Source organism: Convolutriloba macropyga, chromosome 3 (assembly GCF_964194025.1).
Source record: "Convolutriloba macropyga chromosome 3, txConMacr16.3, whole genome shotgun sequence".
NCBI lineage: Eukaryota > Metazoa > Xenacoelomorpha > Acoela > Convolutidae > Convolutriloba > Convolutriloba macropyga.
The window spans coordinates 14054255-14072719 of record NC_134470.1 but is presented as its reverse complement, the minus strand read 5'-3'; positions in this window follow the sequence as shown (position 1 = coordinate 14072719).

Sequence of the window (18465 nt, the reverse complement as noted above, 5' to 3'; positions counted from 1 at the left end):
ATATATATATATATATATATATATATATATATATATATATATATATATATATATATATATATATATATATTATATATATATATATATATATATATATATATATATATAAATATATATATATATATATATAAATATATATATATATATAATATATATATATATATATATATATATATATATATATTTATATATATATATATATATATTTATATATATATATATATATATATATATATATATATATATGTATATGTATATATGTGTATATATATTTACATATATATATTTGTATATATATATATAAAAATATATATATATATATATGTATATATGTATATATATATATATATATATATATATATATATATATATATATATACATATATTTATCAGTTCGGGTCACCTTATTGACTGCTGAACCTCACTTATAAATGTAAATTGTAACCCTAAATTGGAATCGAAATTAGACAGAGGCCCTACAAACACGATATAAACGTGGTTGAATAGCAGAAGAAACTACTCCTTAACGTATTTTTTGAAAAGCGATTGGACTGTGGTTTTTGAAACTAACTTTTTGCTCTATGATAATTTTTGATTGTTTACTTGATAAAATTGTATTTTTTTGCGTCTGTATATGATTTTTCTGCTAAAATGTCTTAGGTTTATATAAAAATTAGGTTCATTTAATTTATCATATGTGGTGTTCATTTTTTCCGGTGAAAAAAGGCTTTTTTTTGCTCAGCAATTTTTATATCTATTCACGTGTTTTAATTTTGCTTGAGGCCAGTTTGTTTCTCAAAAATAATTAATTTGCTAATTTATCTTCATTTTTTAACGTTTAATTTTTTGGGAGACGTTTTCATTTTAAAATAAGTTCTTTCAACGTCCTGCACACCATTTATGTTCAAAGTTTTTTGGACAAATGATTAGGTTTATTCATTTGTTTTTTGATACCAGGCCCCTTTTGGAAATATTTAAGGTCCGAGGACAACTATTTTGCGTGGAGCTATTTTCACAATAAGATAACGAGCTGAAACAATTCATACATAAACTGACAGTATTTTTTCGGTCGGAAGTTAGAAGATAAGAGAAGTTTGAAGATATCTTTGCATGACTACATGCGAATTCTTTGATCCATCAGTAAAACTCTTCTTCTAATTTTCATTCATTTTTCCTTTTTGCTGAGGAGTTCGTGATTATCTTTTTCTGAATCAAAATAACAGACAAATCTGGCATCTTATTGTTTACCAACTGTTGAAACACGCAAAATTCGAAATTTTTGCAAGATTATATAAATATTTTTCTTGCATTCACTCACTAGATTGCCAAAAGATTTGTCTTCTTATTTTTTGTACTCAATAATTTTTTATTCATCTGCTTGGGACATGGAGATTTAAAAATAACCAGCTCGCACTGAAACCTATAGATTTCGAAATCAAAAATTTTGCTAGAATTGATTAGAAATCCTAAAGCTTCGAATAGTTGGGTTTCATTTCTGCGATAAAGTTATCGCCGTGAAAACCACATTTTGGGAAAAGTTTTTTGGTCGCATTTTTGTCAACAATAGGTCAGATTTCAGAGAATAAAAAACAGGGATTATATAATCTTTCAACTTCCTATTATTTCTTTAGTTTTTGAAGAACAAATCACTATGCTAAGAGCAACAAAATGAAGCAAAAGTCGAAATGTGGCCTTCCAATGAAATTCTGTACAGGCTTGTCATCACAAAAGTTGTTTTATCGGGGACTAAAAGGAAGAATTGGACTTGTACATTTTGTTGGAAGCCATCTTTTTTCTACTTGAATATTTTAATAGGGTTTTTTAAATATATATATATATATATATATATATATATATATATCAGATAACTATTGAAGGGATCTTTGAAGGGATCAACTAATCAATTATGATCAGAAAATTTTTTGTAGACTTAATTAAGTTTTATATAAATTTGCTTTATAAAATGTCCCAGCTGCTTTCTAACGAAGCGCTTGTGCAGATTCTCAACTAGATTGTTTTTCGTATTGGTATTATAATTTGGCATCTGTCGAAATGAAAAATGATTTTTCGGGCAAATTTTAGTAATCACTCTCACTTGTTGACTGGTCTTTCTATCTCAATAATAACAAGCCTAACCAACTTTATTTTGAAAATTTTTGCACTTATTTCGAGATTGCATCTTTAGTTAGTTTTACTGACAGAAGGCCATTTCTGTTGGCCTCTCTGAATCTGAAATATTAAGGAAATATTATTTAGATTATCACTAACTCAGAATTAAGTGCGTTCCGCATCAGCAACTTCTATTCTCTTTTGATATGTATGTAGTTAGAAGTCGTTGAAGTTCATTCGTTAACTTTCATTCAATTTTCTTTCTGCTGAGGAGTTAGTGATAATCTTTTTGTGAATCAATTTGACAGAGATAAATCTCGAATCTTATTGTTTTCCAACTGTTGAAACACGCAAAGTTCGAAATGTTTGCCATGGTAAACATATATTTCATGTATTCACTCATCTAAATTGCCAAAAGTTCTGTGCAAAAATTATTTTCTTGCTCGCATATTTGTCAACAATAGGCCAGATTCCAGAGAATACAAACTTGGGATTATTGGATCTCCCGACTTGCTGTCAACCTTTGGGTTATTCAAGAACAAATTACTTTGCTAAGAGCAACAAAGGGAGGCAAAAATCAAAACGTTGTTTTCCAGTGAAATCTCGTACAAGCTTGTCATCACAAACTTTTATTGATCGAAGATTAAAAGGAAGATTAAGACACAAAAAAATGGTCACAATACTGTCCGCTTTTGCGGAGATGTGTAATACATTTTGTCGGAAGCCACCTTTTTGTACTTGGATAATGTAATAATTTATATATAAATAACTTCAATGAAATTGTTGATAATTGAATGCATTTAAATAAAAAAAACTTTCGACAGTTTTTGTCGTGCAGTTTTTTTTGTGCATTTTGGTCCTTCAAACAGTTGTTTCTGCTTAGTTTTTCGTCCTCTTTTTCACACTGAAATCCTTCAATTACTTTAAGATTTTGATACTTCTTTTTTTCTGTTAACTTTTTAATCAGAGGCTATTTCTTCTGACGGTTATCTCTGTCTTCCGTTTTCAAACATTTCTAGTGGGTACATTTGTTTTGCCTTCCATGCTTCACCCACCTATTTGTCACCCTGAGCATGATTAGTTATCATATTTGGAATTCAAATGTGCTTTTTTGCTTAGTGTCTTCTACGTATTTTGACGTCTTGTTGTTTCCCTGCGTCCATTTTCTTTCTCAAAAACAAATAATTGCTAATTTGTCCTTTTTAAACGGTTTAATTTATCTCAAGACTTCATTTTAAAGTCAGTTCTTTCAACGATCAACCCAACGTTTATGTCGTTTTTTCGAACTTATGAATAGGTGTTTTAATTTGTTTTTGATACCTTGCCTCTTTTTTCAACTATTGGTGGTGCAGTGTCAGGTTTTTCATAATCGAGGACTTGTTCTGTGAAGGATGTTTAGCTTGATATTACGGTTTCAATATAAAATTTAAAAGAAACTTTTCTTATTCTTGCTTTTTATTGATTTCGTTGTTGCGTTATTGACAGGTACTATAGGCTTTCTAATGATACTTGTATCAAGTTTGTCTTTTAATTAGTCAGATGTCGTTGCTTGTTTTGATGCTTTGTGTTTCACAATTCTTTTGATTTTTAGAACTTTCTGGCTTTCTCTGTTCTTTCCAGTTACATTTTTCTTTTTGTTACAATTTCTTGGTTCTGTTTGCACCTATGTGTCTAGAGCTAATTGTGTACTAATGGTTTTTATACGATTTACGCTCCAAAAATTCGAATGAGTTTTTGAGTTTTGCTTTTAATTTTCCTTGTTGTTTCTCATTAACCCTCAATAGTTTTCATAAGTTATATTGCACATTTTCTAGCTGTGAATATATTGTTTTGATTAACGCTTTTGAGAATGTTGAATAGATACTTTGAGGTCCATTTGTCACGATAATAATTATTTAGCTAATTAACCCTTTTGTTTTTCATTTGATTTTCTTTGTCCTAATTTGTTAAAACGTGGCGTTTGTGTTCTCGAACACCAGATTTGAACTTTTTAAAAATTATTATGTTGCTCTTACACTGTTTTATTTATTAGATCTTTTTTTCTGTTATCCTGATTTTAATTTATGAAGCTTTGTAAGCAACCTGATATTCAACACTATACACTACAGTACCAAAAAGCTACGTACAACAAGAAAATTTTTTAAAAACTGCACAAACATCAAATAATAGAACATTTTGAGTTCAAATCAGTTCTCTAATAACGGAAAGTTACGCTCCTAGTTTTTCTCATATATAGCAGACAGTTTATGAAGTCTTCAGACAAATAAATAAGGACATCTGAATCCAGGTTTTGACCATTTTTCTTCCATTTTGTTCCTAAAATTCTCTCAGTTTGCTTGCTTCACAGTTGCCCATAAATTTTCATTTGCATTCAGATCTGAACTATTTGCCCACCATTCCAGAACCTTCCAATCCTCTTCTTTGAAGAATTTGTTGAAAATCTTTGCTTTATGCACAGAAGCATCATCTTGAAAAATAAGGTTTTGAAAATGCAATTCCTTTTCGTAATTCTTTTCAGCGATTCCCAGCGAACTAGGCCGTTCAAGTTGTTTGATCACCTAACGAACAGTGTTCGCTCATCTGATAATTTGTACCTCACGGGATGAGTGATTGCTTGTGAAAAATCAAAATGTTGCCAAGAAATCTTGTTTCATTTCTCCGAACAACTCAAACAATTCCTTTGCTAGAGACGCCCTGAACCTGTTACACTTTTGCTGTAGTTTGTATGCATACTGTATAAGGTCTTGATACTGCTTTCGTGATTTTAAGCGTTAACAACTCTTGTTTTCTGACTATCAAAATTGGACTTCTCCAATCGCAACAGCATGGCAAACAGTGAATTAACAAAGGAGCTTAACCTCCTTTTCTGTGTGAGCGGCGAAAAGTAGAATTAAATCCCGTTTAAAACTTAAGGTTTTAACGCCTTTCTTCAGGCCTTTGCGACAATCAAACAAAAGTAACGCTTAAAGCGCACAAATTGTGCTGCTGTATGTAGCTTTTTGGTACTATAATGGATGTTCTTCGGTTTTTTCATCTCTAATTCACGACATGTTACTCTATATGTTGTTTTTTTTTCTTAGCGGAATATTTCTTGCATTAAACTTTGTGTGCAGGTCATTGTTATTCCTTCTTTGCTAATTTTGGAAAGATAATTTTTTCTTTTCCTCAATGGGAACAACTTGCATTATCCCGCGGAAAAAATAATACATCAGGCTGATACTCTTCTATGAAAAGTGCAAAATTTAACGGCAGTCTTTGCGGATTGACGCTGAAATACTGCGATTTTTCATAGAAGCACTACAACTGTTACAATGTAATCAATGCTTGATTTCAAACAGCATTTCTGGTTGACGGTAGGTTCGCAATCTTCCACCCGCCTGATGAAAACATGACCGACTTTCATCAGAGATTGATACTTGTTTCCAATGGTGGACTCATTGCCTTCTGATCTCTAACAATACTTTTTTTGTTCCTTCAGATGATAGCTCAGGGAGTCTCTCATATTTAGCACCTGCACACATGCACCATGCCGATATAGAAATACTTTTCACATATTTTTTGCTCTGTTTTTAGCAACACTCTTTTAGTGCAAATTGTTCAATTTTTGGTCGAAACTTTATCTCTCTCCGAATTAGAGCAGAATTGCGCAAATTTCTACCGTTTGTTTTTAAATTGACCTAAATTTTTGTCTCTTTGAAACGTGAGAAGTACATTTAGAAATCTTACTACATTTTTCACTTTCTTTTTGGGAAGCCAAGTGACCGTAGTCTGGTCTTTACTTTTGTCAACGGGTGCATATTTTAAATTTTGTCGGGAATTATATAAGGACCAATCTTTGCCAAACGCTCACTTAAACAGTTCCTTTATTTTAGTTGATAATCTATTCCATTTCGGCTCGCAATGTCATTTTGGACCCCGAAATGCCTTTTCAAACTATTTCCTTATACATGCATTCGTTACGTACTGATACTATGCATTGATATAACAACAATCACGATCATGGGCGAAGGGGGTCATAAAAACTATATGCCCACTAAGCTTGGGGAGACGAAACAGAATAGATCCTTTAATCGTTACAATTAATTGTTGTCGTAAGATCTAATTAATGAAAAAAATTGATTAAATCTAGTTGGCATTCTCCACTTTCATATTCGGCGCATGTTTTTGCGTCGATATTTCAATACTTTTCTGCAGTTATTTAAATTTAGCAGCGCAGTTTTTCTTGCAATCTCTTCCAATCAAAGTTTGCTTTCTTTACAGAATTACTAATTGCTCGCAACTGTCTTGAAAATCGATCAATATGGAAAATAGAAAAGAGATAAGGAATGAATGAGCGCTACATAAGTAATCAAAAATGCAATCCCCTCAAATACCTTCAACACAAAAAAACACACATGCACGCACTCACACACGCACACACACAACACACACACACAACACAAACACAAATATAAACACACACACACACTTCGATATTCCTCCCGGATCATTCAATTGATCTCTTTTTCGTAAAACACTCTTTCAAATGAAAAACTGAAGATGAAAAACTGAGAACGCTAGAGAAAAAAAGCTTAGAAACATTGCATAATCTTCAACGCATTAAACTTACGACAATCAAACCAATAAGTCGTTTAGTCGGAAAGTGAGGTTTTTTACTCATTTGGCTGGCAACAGTCCATCTTGGTAATTAATACCAAAGCCAGTCATCCTTCTGTGCAAAACCGTTCAGAATACCGCATTTTGTTAGCATAAACAATTCTTAATTAACTAGACAAAGTTATTTGTTCTTTGTACTTTCCCCCAACCTTTCTTCGTAAATTAAAACGTATTTTAAACGCATTTAAAGCTCTCAAAACTGATCGGCTAAAAATTTTTTCTGAAGTAGAGTTTAATTTAATCCCTTAGAGACATCGTCCGGCCAAGACAAATATGTTGGTCGAATGAGTTTGAATTATACAACAGGGCCGACGGGCGAACCAGTGAACGTGGGCAGAACAGCGCAGGGTGCGACGCTGTACAGTTGGCCAGCTGAACTACCCAAACCAATTAACCAATTAACCAGTCGTTCGGTGTTGCTGGACAGGAGTCAGCCCGCTGAGTCTTTAGGACCGAATAGCGTTGGCGTACGAATGCGCACAACCAATGATTTGAGATGATCTAAATTGTCCTTACCAACAAGGCTTAAGTGCGCGCTCAACGAGACCGACTGGAAAAATTTACAAAGACGATGTGAAGTACTCGCTCAAAGCTACGTAAGTTTATTCCAGGTTCCACCTGGTTTTGGTGCACTGGGCAGGTGGAAGTTCAGCTTAATACAATACTATCGATTTTCTTTTTTTCGATGTTCTTAGAGAGCTCCCTTTACACTACAGGAAAAGTAGTGCGATTATCGCATCGGATCCTGTTGTTTAATGCTCTATGGAATCAGTCAGTCGTATTTGAAAAGCACAGCAGTTCTTATCTTACAAGTTTTTTTGAATTAACGCGGAGTATGTGCTATTCCCGAGTATCCTAAAAACGAGTTCGCTCCCAGCGTTTGTGATACTTGCAAGCGACTCTAATTTTACACTCCATTGGTGAAAACTTTCAACTACGTTAATTAGTTATTCAACATCCCACTGCTGTCCACTAACACGTCGGTTGTCCTACAATCCAACAATTTTGCACCAACATTAAATGAAGCCAATAAACATCAAAAGTTTCAAAAAATCTCTGACACTAGTACGAGGCGTTAATGACATTGTGGCCAAACTTGAGGTACACCAACAATCAACTAAAGTAACATTGTTGTCATCGAATTTTATTCCAATCTCAAATATCAGAGATTGATAGTTGTTTCCAATGGTCGACTCATTGCCTTCTGATCTCTAAGAGTGCGTTTTTGTTTGTTCAGATGACAGCTCAGGGAGTCTCTCATACTTATCCTGAACATGCACCATACCGATATAGAAATACTGTTCACAGATTTTTTAGCTTTGTTTTTTAGCAACACTCTTTTGGTGCAAATTGCTCACCCATTTATAGTCCCATAAAGTTGAAATAAGCGAACGTTCAAAAACGTCAAAAACAGGCAAGTGAGCATCAAATTGGTCATTTGAATGTCAACGTTTTTTCCATTAAGCTTCTTTTCATCAATTTTTTTTACATGTTTTAAATTTGAACTTTGACCTTTGAACTCCAACCTGTGGCTTTTGAAACGTTCGCTTATTTCAACTTTGTGGGACACGCTATACTTTGAGCCTTTTAGGTCATTGATCTCTCTCGATATGTTCGCTTAACCATGCTGCTCAATGCGGCTCTTTATAAACATGCACTTCGAGAGGCCCCTTAAACATGCGAAAATTTTGTCCAATTTAGAGCCAACGCGATTAATATATAGGATTGCTCAATTGTTGGTCAAAACTTTGTCTCTCCGAATTAGAGCAGAAATGCGCAAAATTCTACCGTTTCTTTTTAAATGGACCTTTATTTTTGTCTCTTTGAAACGTGAGAAGTACACTTAGAAATTTTACTACATTTTTCACTTTCTTTTTGGGAAGCCAAGCGACCGTGTTCTGTTCTTCACTTTTATCAACGAGTGTATGTTTTAAATTTTAACGGGAATTATATAAGGAGCAACCTTTGCCAAACGCTCACTTCAACAGTTTCTTTATTATAGTTCATAATCTATTCTATTTCGGCTCGCAAGGTCATTTTGGACCCCAAAATGCCTTTTCAATTTATTTCTTTATACATGCATTTGTTACGTACTGATACTATGCATTGATATAATCACGATCATGGGCGAAGGGAGTCGTAAAAACTATATGCCCACTAAGCTTGGGGAGACGAAAATTAATAGATCCGTTAATCGTTACAATTAATTATTGTCGTAAGATCTAATTAATGAAAAAAAAATGTTTAAATCTAGTTTGGCATTCTCCACTTTCATATTCGGTGCATGTTTTTGCATCGATATTTCAAAACTTTTCTGCAGTTATTCAAATTTTTCTTGCAATCTCTTCCAATCAAAGTTTGCTTTCTTTACAGAATTACTAATTGCTCGCAACTGTCTTGAAAATCGATCAATATGGAAAAAAAGAAGAGAGATAAGGAATGAATGAGCGCTACATAAGTAATCAAAAATGCAATCCTCCCAAACCCCTTCAAAACAAAAAAACACATGCACGCACGCACGCACACACAAAGCACACAACACAAACACAAACATATATACACGCGCCTTGACATTCATCCCCGATCATTTAATTGATCTCTTTTTCGTGACACACTCTTTCAGTTGAAAAACTCAAATCGAAAAATTGATAACGCTAGAGAAAACGCATAGGAACATTGCATATTTTTTGACGCAATAAACATACAACAATCAGACCAATAAGTTGTTTAGACGGAGAGTGATGTTCTTTGCTCATTTGGCTGGCAACAGTCCATCTTGGTAATTAAGACCAAAGCCAGTCATCATTCTGTGCAAACCAGTTATTTGTTATTTGTACTGTCCCCCACTTTCGTAAATTAAAACTTATTTTAAACGCATTTATTGGTCTCAAAGATGATCGGCTAAAAAATTTCTCTGAAGTAGAGTTTAATTTAATCCCTTTGAGACATCGTCTAGCCAAGACAAATATATTAGTCGAATGAGTTTTAATTATACAAAAAAGCTAACGGGCGAACCAGTCGACGTGGGCAAAACTCTGCAGGGTGCAACGCTGTTGGATTCCTAACGGAGTTCTCTGATCCGAGCTGTAGAGTAGTTACCTGTACAGTTGGCCTGCTCAACTACCCAAACGAATTAATCAGTTGTTAGGTGTTGATCGACAGGAGCCAGCCAGCTGAGACGTTAGGACTAAATATCGTTAGCGTAAGAATGCGCACAAACTATGGTTTGCGTTGACAAACTAGCACTTACCATCAATGAGGCGCGGATAAAAAAGTAGATGGGAAGTACTCGCTCAAAGCTACGTAAGTTTATTCCAGATTCCACCTTGTTGTGGCGCACTGGGCGGGTGGAACGTCAACTTAATACAATTGTGGGCAAGCTCTGAGTCAATACTAACGGTATTATGTTTTTCGATGTTCTTACAGAGCTCTCTTTCCGCTACAGGAAAAAGAGTGCGATTATCTTATCGGATATCGGCATCAAGTGTACCTCGACAGAAGAATTGGCCCATTTCAGTTACACACAAGTTGACTTTCATGATTAGAACGATTTCGATACGAACGGCACGAATTGTCACACACGCAAAGATAAAGCCTCCTCTCTTCTTATTATTTATACGCGCAGATACGTAGAATGGGCCACAATAGTCAATTTCTGATCGAAGTAAAGGTCTTTTTTAAGGAAGCAAATTTATTCTTCGATAAGCGACTCATGGTTATTGCTATCCTGATTGTGACGTTTAGCATGAGTATGCCGGAGAAACAAGCAATTGGACAAAAATTTGTCACGCGTGCTGAACGATGGGTTGCTTTTAGAGCACAGTCGACTTCAACAATCCAGTTGTTACGAGCAGATGAACAGATAACTTCAATTGGTCTAATGATTGCAAAAGTAGATCTCAAAACGTTGGCGGAAATATCACAAGTACCTACATTGGCCGGGTTATTATTTAAGGCAGCGTGTCCTATTCTTCAACGCTAGCTTGTTTTGGGATCTCGTATACGAAGTTTGCAGTATATTTAAGGTGATTGCTTCCAGAGATTAGCCACTGAAAGACGGTAGTACTGTCAGTCTAGAAAAAAACTTTGTTTCCCAGTAGAAGTCAAAGTTGCAAACATTTCGCTTCAACTGAGCTGAGATTTGATTGGATTGAAGTTTCAGCTCTGCAAGCGGAATCGCCTCCATGCGTGCATCCTGGACTCAAAAAAGTGCGAATGCAAGTTCTGTTTAAAGCCAGTTGCAAATAGTCAGTCGCGTTTGAAAAGCACAGCAGTTCTTATCTTATAAGTTCTTTTGAATTTACGCCGAATAGGTCTAATTCCAGAAGCAAGCGATTCTTGCAAGTGGCTCCACTTGCAAGATTTAACACTCCATTGGTAAAAACTCTTAACTATGTTCATTAGTTATTCAACATCTTACCGCTGTCCACTAACACGTCATGTGTCCTGATATCCAACAATTTTTGCACCGACACTAAATGAAGCCATTAAACATCAAAAGTTTCAAAACCCTCTGACACTAGTACGAAGCGTTAATGACTCAGTGGCCGAACTTGGGGTACCACAACCATCAACTAAAGTACCATTGTAGTCATCCAATTTCATTCCAAACTCAAATTGAGATTTTTCATTGTATGACGCAGTTAATTTTGGCTTGGTATAGTAACGTACCATATCATTTTCTTCAGCCTTAAAATATAAACTGTTAATAAATTTAATAAATTTGAACCCTAAAAATGGAGAAGACTCGACAGTTTATCTTATTTTGAGAACCTCCTCGTGGGACTCCAGTGAACCAAAGTAATCATCCGTGTAAAAGTTTTCTGGTGCGGCTTTTGCTGCTTCTGGAAACTGATTGAATTTATCACGGGCCTGGCGTTGCATTACATGGGTAGAGCATGCGAGCGCTTCTTTAGTTTTGACTTGAAGGCATGTGTGTTGATACACTTTAACATCTGTTTTTGGGCCTTAAAACGGCTAATTGATGACCACCGAAACCTATTATCTCATGAATCATGTTTCGGAATAATTCAGGGACTCGTGAGACAAAATTTGATTAAAAAAGTTGCGTAAAAGTGTCTGCAAAATTTTGTACTGTATAGACCTTTGGAGGTGTGTTCGGCGTGATAGCGAACCCATGAGTGTTATGAGCTGTCATTGCAAGCCCTATTTCAAGGTTTTCAATGATAGTTTTCTCTAAATTTTTCACTAAATTTTTTGTCCATCGAAAACCATATTTGGTATCATTTTTAGCTATACCAGTGACGAAAGGTAATTGCTCGGAACTGGGCGTTTTCATCAGCCCACAATATGAGGATATCGTTTTTTATGGAATGATAATAAGCATGTTTGTTGTTGCAAGCGTTTGCTGCACTCGAGCATTCGCTGCTGATTGGGGTTCAACCTCTTTGCATGCACCGTGCAGTTCACTATTTATCAAATTTCAACTAGAAAAACTAGCACAATATCTTGCTCCACTTTTGTATTTTAAAATGCTGAGTCAAAGATGAAATTAACGAATGTGGGCTACTTAGGGGGCCAATATATTTGTAATCGAACGACGAATCGTAGTCAGTTTTTGTGTAAACTGAATGTGGCCCTATCAGCACCATTCTTGTTCTGAAATGTTAAGTGAAAATTCGTAGTGTCCTTGCATGCAAGCAAAATCCTTGATGTCGGACAATCGTTTATTGTTAAATTGTCATAAAAAGCACATCAAATCCCTTGATATATTTGAGGTCTCACAGTCAGTTAAAAAAATTTCTGTCTCAAAGTTGTTTAACTCTTATATCTTTTGCGTTCAATTTTGTTTCAGTACCTTGCAAAACTAGTCCAAATGTCGGACTTTTGGTTACCCAAGAGTTACCGCACCATATATGGCATAAAAGAAAACATTGTATAAGCGCAATAAGAAAATAGACAATGGATGATCACCCCGCAAATTGTACGAGGCGCTTGGTTGTACATTGGAGGACAACTTGGCGTGAAAAAATTTGGCGAGATACCTTTGTCGTACTGAAAGTTATAACTGAGATGTTGCAGGTTGCTGAATGGTTGTTGTTAACGTTTTGAGGTGCAGCCGATTGCCAAATGGGTTTTTTGATGGTGAAGTTAGCTGCGCTTGGAGGTAGTAAATGTTGGATACTGCTGCTAAAACGGGCTGCTAATTTTGCTGCCTAGTTGGCGTTTGGGAGACTGAGAAAGACAGAAGTTTAAATAGGGTACATACTTGATATGTTTTACGTTTGACGACGGTTAAATTTTTTTGCTGCACTTGTGGTGGGTGGACAAGTCAGTCAGGTGGTGGAAGGGCGATGATTGCGAGATGGTTATTTAAGAAATCTGTTCAGTTTGGAACTTTAGCTAGAATTGGGTTCTGTTGTAAAGTTTGAAGAATAGGTTCGTTCGGTTATCTCGGCAAATTATTCTAAGGAAGCGTTTAGTATGTTTGGTTTCGAGATACATATGCATGAAACTTTGGCTAGTAGGTGACAGTGAATAACAGTGGCCGTCAAATAAGTGGGAGAGCCGATAGAAGAGCAAAATTTGTTAGCGGCAATTAGTAATTGCTTGCTGTCGCCAACATCACTGGACTGACCAATTTCCCTGATTCTGTAGTTGTATGCGCGCGATGCATGGGCTCCTGATCAACAATAGAAACAGATCAGCAGCGCGAAGCGCTAGTTTTTTCAATTTAAGGGCAAAGTAGCCAGTGTTCTCAATCTGCTCAGATTCCTCAGCGGAAAATTGTGCACTTCGATTCAATGTTTGGGCGGTCGATTGTGATTGCTATGCAGGAAAAAATTATGCGGAATCTTGCACGGGACGGTAAGCAGCTTCTGAAGGGGAACGTAACAAGTTTGGTTCACTTGTGGCAGTCATTGGATTTCCGTGATAAAATTATTTAAATCAAACTTCGACGTGATTTCTAGTTTGGGCTGAACTCTTTACTTAAGTAATTTTAGTTGACGTGAGTAAAACTTGAACAATGAACAGATTTCAACCAATTCGGCTTAGTTCAAATTGGCGCCATCGTTTCTTTAAAAAAACTGTTCTTTGTTTAGCATGCGCCGAGGGAACTTTTTCTTGTTTCTCAGTCTCCTCATAATTCGGATATGTCATGCAATGAGGGGGAATTGTTTAAACTGGTTGTGCATGATTGACGACGTTCAGCGCAAAATTCAATTGCCGGAGATCTGAGGATCCATGCCATCGCATAGGGTTTGTCGGTCAAGTACTGAGTTGATTAAGCTTCTAGCCATACAAAATTTCGGCATCACTCTTGATTACACGATGTAATTACTGTTTCTCGATTTTGCTGGCCAAGATAAAGAGCTCTTTGACCCTTTGATATGACGTGCTGAAGGCATCCGGCAGCTGAGAAGCCAAGCGTTCAAATTCAAATCCTTTCTTTCCAATCTATGGCTTTACAGATATATACATTTTTTTCATTTTGTCTTCCAATTCAGTCATAGAAAACTAACCCCTCAGAAATGGAAAACCAAAATCCAAGAAAAGACGCAAAAAGTCCACTAAAGAGCATGTAAGGGCCTACCAATTGACCCAGTACCCAGTGAATGAGAACATGAAAAGGGGATTGCATGGAACATGCGTGTGTACAAGGCAAGAAAAGAATTTTAAAATAATTTGGTCGAAATGGGAACGCCGAGCGAAGGACTCACGGCGCAATCAGATTGCAAACGGACGGAAATGAAATCCCGGCCGAAAAGGGAGAGACAAGAAGAGCCGGGCAAACAAAGTTTTACGAAATTAGAACCGAAGCAGACGTTACAAAAATTTGGAGGCAAAAAGGTGCCATGAAAATGTTAGCAAAATTCGGTAGGTAAGTAAGTCACAACCTATAAAAGTCAATCCAAGCAATCAATCAGCTTACCGAAAAATTAAGTAAACAGAAACAAGAAAGCAAGTTGCTGCAATACACGTGGCACCATATGCAGAAAAAGATAGACGGAGCCTGATAATGCTGATCACAAAAATTGTGTACGGAATAATGCAATATGAAAAAAGCAACAGAAGGCTAAAAAAGTCCAAGAACGCCTTGAAATACCTGGAAACGGAGAAAAGGCTTAAACGGTACAAAAACGCGGACGGTAAGTCATAAAAAGTTGAGACGGTAAAAAAGTTATGGAGATAAAAAATGCACTTTGATGGCTGGGGGTAGAGAATTTTTTTCACAATTTTTTTGTGTACTGATTGTCCCTCAATTGAGGTAACTTCGAGAAAAAAACGTTCGTCAAGTTTATTTATTTGTCCATTTGCTTCTAATTTTGGTCGTTTTTTTAAATTTGGTCCTACGTAACCTATTTTTAGTAAGTTTGTGGTTTCATGCTTGACAAACGGATATTTAAATCTTCAGGACTGAATATCTAACTTGTTATTCAATTGCATCAAATTTGATTTAAAAAATTAAAATTGATCATTTTAGCACTATATTATGTCAATTTTTCTTCATATCGGAGGTTTTTTTTGCCATGCAAGTCTTCTTGTCGAGATTATTGGCGACCGTTTTCCGATCGAATGCTGCAGTTTTATTCAAGACACTTTATTTTTCGTTAGTAATGGTACACACTGCCGTCTGAATTGCATCAAATAACTTCAACAAAAAATAAATGCAAAAGTAGACTTTGGTAGATAATGTTGTTTTGGAACACAAATCTTTAGTTGGATCGCCCATCCAGTTAGTTGATCGTTGATTGTCAGTAGTGGGTAAATTAGCCGTTGTGACAGGGGTGTCCTATCTCGTCAGTTGTTGCATGTAATTGACGCCTCGTCCGGCGACTCACTTCCAGTTGAATTGTGCCACTTGTCCGACAGCACAGAAATCGTTCACCAAAATTGTGCACTGGAAGTCAATTTTTTTCCTATTATCTTTTTCGGGACGCTCCTCGCCATCAACTCCTCTAAAGTCCTGAACCCCAGCTGGCACGTTTTCACGTTCACTTTTGGTGGCCCATACTAAACCATTTGGGCTCGATTGCTTTCCCTTCATTTTGTACGATCCCTAGTCAAGCTTTCAGTTGAGGTTAATATTTTTGAAAAAATTCAAGCCATCATTATAGATTCATGAAAAGCAAAAAAGTTAAGAAGTGATCATTTTGATGAGGGCGCGACAATATAATAAAGATGAATAACACTGCTTAGTTTGAAAGGTTCAATTCAAAACGCTCAAAAGAAAGCTTAAACTCATTGCGTATTTTTCAGCTTATTGAGCTTAAAAAGATCGAACCAAAAAGCGGTATAAGCAATATAGAATGTTTCTTGCTCCGTCGGCTGTTTCCAGTCTACTTGAAGACTAAAGATCAAAGCTAGTAGCCATTCTGTGCAAAAAAGTTCAGAAAACCAAAAATTTTAAAGTATGCAAAAGTTTACGAAAATATAAACAAAATTTGCAGACACATTAACGCACACACATACACGCACACATAAGTACGTACACCCGCAAACTTTTACAGACACAAACACACGCAGACACACATTCAAACACGCAAAAAAACACACACAGAAACACATACACACACAAGCACACATACACACACACGCACACACATACACACACACAAACACACACGTACACACACATCACACACACACTCACACACACACACTCACAGAAACACACACACACACACGCACACACACACAGGCACACACACATGCACACACGCACACACGCCCACACACATACGAAAACACACACACACGCACACTCACACACGCACGAACGCACACAGGCTCACACGCACACACTCCCACACGCACACAAGCACACACGCACACACACGCAGACAAGCACACACGCCCACACGCACACACGCACACACACACACACACACACGCGCGGGCACACACGCACACATGCACACACGCACACACGCATACAAGCACACCCACCCACCCACCCACCCACCCACACACACACACACACAAGCATGCAAAAGCTTACGTAAACAGAAACAAACTTTTGCAGACACATTTACGCATACACAAACACACACACACACACACACACACACACACACACACACACACACAAACGCATACACACATTCACACACGCAAAAATAAACACACACACACAGAGACACATACACACATAAGCACACATACACACACGCACACACACACACACACACACACGCACACACACACACGCACACACACATCACACACACACACTTACACTCACACACACACACGCACACACACAGGCACACACACATACACACACGCGCACACGCCCACACACATACGAAAACACACACACGCAGACGCACACACGCACGAACGCACACACGCCCACACGCACACACGCACACAAGCACACACGCACACACACTCGAACGCACACACGCACCCACACGCATACAAGCACACATGCACACACACACACACAAACACACATACAAACACACACATACACACACATACACGCACATACACACACATACACACAGATACAAAAACACATACACACACATACACACATACACACATATACACACATACATACAGGCACACACACACACACACACACACAAAAACACACATACACACATAAAAACACACACATATACACACACATACACACAAACGCACACACACCCGCACGCACACACACACACACTCACACACACACGGACACACACAAACACACACACACGCACACACACACACAGACACACCACACCACATACACACACGCACACACACACATACATATATACATACATACATACGCACACACACACGCGCAAACACACACACACACACACCCACCCACCCCCCCCCCACACACACACACATACACACACACACACACAAACACACACGCACACACACACTCACACGCACTCACACACACTCACACGCACTCACACACACATACACACATCACACATACACATACATCACACACACACATACAAACACACACACACACACACACACACACACACACACACACACACACATCACACACACACATACAAACACACCCTGGCGTTCCTCCCCGATCATGTAAATTAACTCTGTTATATATTACTTTTATACATAGTTTCGATTTAACTTGGCGTCGTATTATTGATGGCACTAGAGAAGTTTATGCTGATGACGTGTTAAAATAGTTCTCATTTGCAAGTGAAATTTGGCAAACAAAAAGTATTTTCAATCTTTGTGAACGAACCTTTTGTTCATTATTATCGACTCTGTTCATTTGTTGAAGCGCCCTGAGGCCTAATAGAAATACGGTTAATTTTGTGTTTGATAATTGAGAAAGTGCTCTGTCGGGTAACAATGAAATGGGAAACACTTTGGTTTATTTCTATTCCCATTTATAATAATCTATCATTCAAGAGCTGCAAAAGTGGCTTCAAAGAGGCTCACGCGAGAAATAATAAAACAAAAACCACACTACGTATAAACTGCACTCTTCCTTTATACATAGTCTTCACTTGGTGCAATTTTTCCCATTTAGTTTTCCTTATTAAAAATCCTGAATGGAAAATAAGCTTTCGTGTTTCCATTATGGTAAAAAGAAGCATTGCTCCTATATTTTGCTTTAATACGTGTTTTCCGTGTAATCAGGCCGCACGCCTTTCTGTATACATGCATATACGCACACACACGTATATACACACAGGTAATAAGAGCGTGCGCTGAATATTATGTTATTTCACTGCA